At 34.4% G+C, this 5,052-nt stretch overlaps 1 protein-coding gene across 1 annotated transcript in view; it reads left to right on the top strand.

Moving 5' to 3' along the window:
* LOC107568983 (pappalysin-2-like) overlaps positions 1–5,052 on the top strand; it is a 75,651-nt gene that overhangs the window by 57,985 nt on the left and 12,614 nt on the right. The window lies entirely within an intron of this gene.

Raw genomic sequence — 5,052 nt, 5'->3', positions numbered from 1 at the left:
GAATGAATGAATGAATGAATGAATGAATATATAAATAAATAAAAACTTTAATAAAAGAATGATTGAAAATATTTTTTTCTTTTTTATGTCTAAAAATATTTTAACAAAACTACTTTACTGCTTATTGTTTGAATTCATGCTAAAAGTAATAGGTGCGATCAACATGGAAGCTGGTAAAAAAAAAAACTCCTTACCTTGAAAAAATATATTTAAATACTTTTTTCCTGAAAATAATGATTAAGTACACTCAGAAATAGTAGAACTGACTGCCCTCTTGCCTTCTTATGAAAAGCCCTTTACTACTTATACTGACAGCATTTTTGTTCCATTGGGTTTCTTATCAGGATCTGTTTTTCAGGTGAAAGTGACACATTGGTTTGTCTTGAGGATGGACTATGGTCATATCCAGAGGCTTACTGCAAGATTGAGTGTCCGGATCCACCTTCTGTACCCAATGCCACGCTGCTAGTTCCTCAGTGTCATGGAGGCGGGCATGACGTGGGCACTGTGTGCCGCTACAAATGTAACCCGGGATATTACGTCACTGGCACACTCAACAAAAAGCCAAGAAAGTGAGTTGCAGTCTGTATGGTCTGAACTGATTTCTAGGCATAGGTTACCCTGTTGACAAATTTTGAGGGTAAAATATATGTTTCCAGCATCTAGGTTGCTCACATGGTTCTAATAAGATCAAAATCTTACTCCATGTGTTTCCAAATATCTTTCAGCAATGGAGTCAACAGTGTACTTTGATGAATGGTTTGATGGCGTGTTGTTTTGGTATTTCATCCAATCAAGCTATAGCATAATTTAGCACATCTGAGGGGACTAGCGTTTGCACCTGCCTCGTCTTTATGAGTTATTAAAATGGCTGGTAAAATACCTCATTGTCTTTTAACTGCTTTTAATTGGGCATTAATACCAGAAGCGATAGCCAGCGTGTCTCATAAAGCCATTTAAATGATCCTGTTTATTAAGACCATTGGAATGTTTGTTCTAAAAGGCATTTCATTATGAAGGTTCAGCAAATGGTTTATGACGGTTTAAAGAGAGGTGTTATGCTATTATCAAGGTAGTTTTAGCCTGTGCTTCCGTATGATCTTTCTCAATGAACACTACACCCCAATTTATTTCCTCAGGATTTATTGGCTATTTGGTCATACCAGATGGTTTGTCACATGGCTTAGATGTGAATAAATCCCCTGTGGCTGGAGGAGAATATCATTCAAGAAACATAGTAATTGCTGCATTCATGTTGTGCAAAAATTCAGACCAGAAGCAGATTGAGAACCTACAATTGCATTTCAGCATGTGTTTAATGTAACAATTCTATTAACTGTCTCAAAAATCTAGTGAACAACCTATTGATACAGCTTTTTTATGCATTTCTCTAATTGTAAACAACAAAAGTATAATACCTTCTAAGGCCATTATTGTTTAATTATGTTTTTATTACATCCTTCTAAGGCCATTGTTGATTAATTATGTTTTTTATTACACCCTTCTAAGGCCATTGTTGTTTTTTATTCCATAATTAAAAGCATTAAAATTTCATAGTTCAATTCATTAAAAAAGGCATTGTTAGCTTAGCAACATGCTAGCATCACAAGTAGTTAGGATAGGATGCTCTTTATAGAGACAGACAGCCACACTGTACAAGTTACTAAGATTTTTTTTTTATTGATTGATTTTTTATTAATATTTTAATTTAGCAAGGATGCAATAAGTACATCAAAAAAAGACAAATAAATTTTTTGGAAGCTTAAAAGTTAATTGTGAGATTCCTTTTTTCTCTCTCAATTCTGAGTTTACATATTGCAATTCTAAGTTTGCATTTTATGCTTAATTTTTCGTTTTGTTTCCACCACAGAATAAAAAACAAAAATGATAATTGTGAATATTTTGTCTCACATGGCTTAATTTTTTTCTCGCAATTCTTAGTTTATATCTCGCAATTAATATAAATCGCAACTGTGAGGAAAAAAGTCAAATGGGAGATAAAAAGTTTACATAGTTCTTTTGAACTTTCTGTTTAAAGAATCATTGACTGATTTAAATGCTTTCTATATTTTTTCTATCTATCTATCTATCTATCTATCTATCTATCTATCTATCTATCTATCTATCTATTAGGGCTGACCCCTAATAGTCGACTAATCGTTAGTCGACCAGAAGAGGCTTGGTCGACCAAAAGTTTATTAGTAGCTTAGTTGCAGAAAAAAAAATCCACATTGGCGAAGTCACGCAGATCGTGACGGATAGATCGGTAACGGCTGGACCTATGTGGTGATACAGTACGGTGAAGTACATCGATCAGGACATCCAAACGCTCGACTATCATTCATCAACCTCAAATATGACTTATCATCTGAAATATTTTAGTAGCAGCAACTTTACATGGCTGCTCAATCTAATGTTAACCTAGAGAAATAGGTTAACATTAGATAGACTAAACAGTAGCGTGCTCACAAGACAGATGGAGGCGCCGGTGCGGTCAATTGCTCTTAAAATTCTCCTTCATTTTTGGTTATACAGATAAGAGTAATACATCTTTTGAATATATAAAGACTCTACATTTATTTGTGTGCACTCACAATAACAACAAAACATTACGCTTTTGAAAAATAATCAAAGCAAACAGGATGCGCTTTCTGCCGTCTTGGTCTCTGTGAACTTGAGTGCGAAACTTCGTGTATACTTTCCATACAGATATGAAAGCATATCTATAGAGAGTGAAATGTCTACTTTCAAATGAACCAATTCAAATGGAAAACAATATTCTCAGATTATGTAATCCGTATGAAACATGCATAAAGGCACATCACTTCTGCGGAGATGACGAGTCAGTGTCGCCGACATCATCCCTTAAAACCGAAAACAAAGAAAGCACTAGTTTATCAATACATTATTAATGTTAATGCAGCCTCCTTACTGTTTTTCCCTGACACATACATAATCATACTTGCTGGTGTGCTGTGGCAAGCTTTATGCGCACTTGAGCGCTTATAAGGCTACGTAGGCAATTAAAGGCTCATATTTATGATTTAATGGTTTATTAATAAAAGTGCGATTAGTCGACTAATGCTTCAAATGAACGACTACTAGTCGACTAGAAAAATCTTTAGTCGAGGGCAGCCCTAAGATATAAATATATTATATTATATATAATTAGACCTATTGGACTGCACCATCTAGAGTTTCATGCCAGAACTCTGTATATATATATATAATATATATATATATATATATATATATATATATATATATATATATATATATATATATATATATATATATATATATATATATATATATATATATATATATATATATATATATATATATATATATATATATATATATATATATATATACACACAGCAGGTAAAATAAGTATTGAACACGTCACCATTTTTCTCAGTAAATGTATTTCTAAAGGTGCTGTTGACATGAAATGTTCAACAGATGTCGGTAACAACCCAAGTAATCCATACATACAAAGAAAACAAAACAAATAAGTTCAGAAATTAAGTTCTGTGTAATAAAGTGGAATGACACAGGGAAAAAGTATTGAACACATGAAGAAAGGGAGGTGCAAAAAGGCTTGGAAAGCCAAGACACCAGCTGAAATCTATCAGTAATTAGAAAGCGATCCTGCCCCTTGTTAGTGGAAATTAATATTAGCTGGTTCAGTCTCAACTGATGGCCTATAAAAAGGTGTCTTATTACCAATGTGTCACACAAGAAACATTTCATGACGGGTAAAAGCAAAGAGCTCTCGCAAGACCTTCACAACCTTACTGTTGCAAAACATACTGATGACATTGGTTACAGAAGGATTTCTATCCTGCTATCTGGAATTAGCAGGTCCAATTGTTTCAAAGAAAACAATAAGTACAATAAGTAATGCACTTACTGCATAAGTAATGCCGCCGTGGCCTGTATACATGCTCACCATGCAAGACTCCATTGCTGAGCATGTTGAAGCTCGTTTAAAGTTTGCTGCACAACATTTAGACAAGCCTGTGAAATACTGGGAGAATATGGTCTGGTCAGATGAGACCAGACTATATTTGGACTATATTTGCCTATGTTTGGAGGTCAAATGGCACTGCACATCACCCCAAAAACATCATGGTGTGGCACTGGCAAAGTTCATATAATTGAAGAAGGATGAATGGAAAAATGTACCGAGACATCCGAGACAAATCTGCTGCCATCTACCAGGATGATGAAGATGACATGAGGGTTGACATTCCAGCGTGACAATGATCCCAAACACAGCCAAGGAAAGTCTCAATTGGTTTCAGAGAAAGAAAGTAAAGCTGCTAGAATGACCCAGCCAGTCATCTGACTTGAATCCAATAGAAAATCTATGGAAATAACTACAGATCAGAGTTCATAGAAGAGGCCCACAGAACCTTCAAGATTTAAAGACAGTGTGGAAGAATGGGCCAAAATCACACCTGAGCAATGCATGTAACTAGTTTCTCCATACAAGAGGCGTCTTGAAGCTGTCATTATCAACAATGGCTTTTGTACGAAGTATTAAATACATTTCAGTAAGTGTGTTCAATACTTTTCCCCTGGGTCATTCCATTTTATTACACATAACGTAATTTCTGAACTTATTTGTTTTGTTTTCTTTGTATGTATGGATTACTTGGGTTGTTACCGACATCTGGTGAAAATTTCATGTGTACAGCACCTTTAGAAATATATTTACTGAGAAAAATGGTGACGTGTTCAATACTTATTTTTACCACTGTATGTGTGTGTACTGTGTATATTTATTATGTATATATATAAATACACATACATGCATGTATACATTTAAGAAAAATATGTTATGTTTATATATTAAATATATTTATATATAATATTAGCAGTTGCAGCTTGCTTCAGAAACCCTCCACTTTCCCCAGCTCCACCTGTATAGATCTGCTACGAGGTAATTCATGTATGTTATATGGGGTTATTTCATGTATGTTACATTTGCAGCAGCAATATTTCTTACATGTTCACAGCAGCATGTTGTGGATGTGTTGGCAG

Source organism: Sinocyclocheilus grahami, unplaced genomic scaffold (assembly GCF_001515645.1).
Source record: "Sinocyclocheilus grahami isolate Dianchi unplaced genomic scaffold, SAMN03320097.WGS_v1.1 scaffold1299.1, whole genome shotgun sequence".
Taxonomy (NCBI): domain Eukaryota; kingdom Metazoa; phylum Chordata; class Actinopteri; order Cypriniformes; family Cyprinidae; genus Sinocyclocheilus; species Sinocyclocheilus grahami.
The sequence above is the reverse complement of the archived record's forward strand: the minus strand, read 5'-3'. Positions and strand labels throughout refer to the sequence as shown.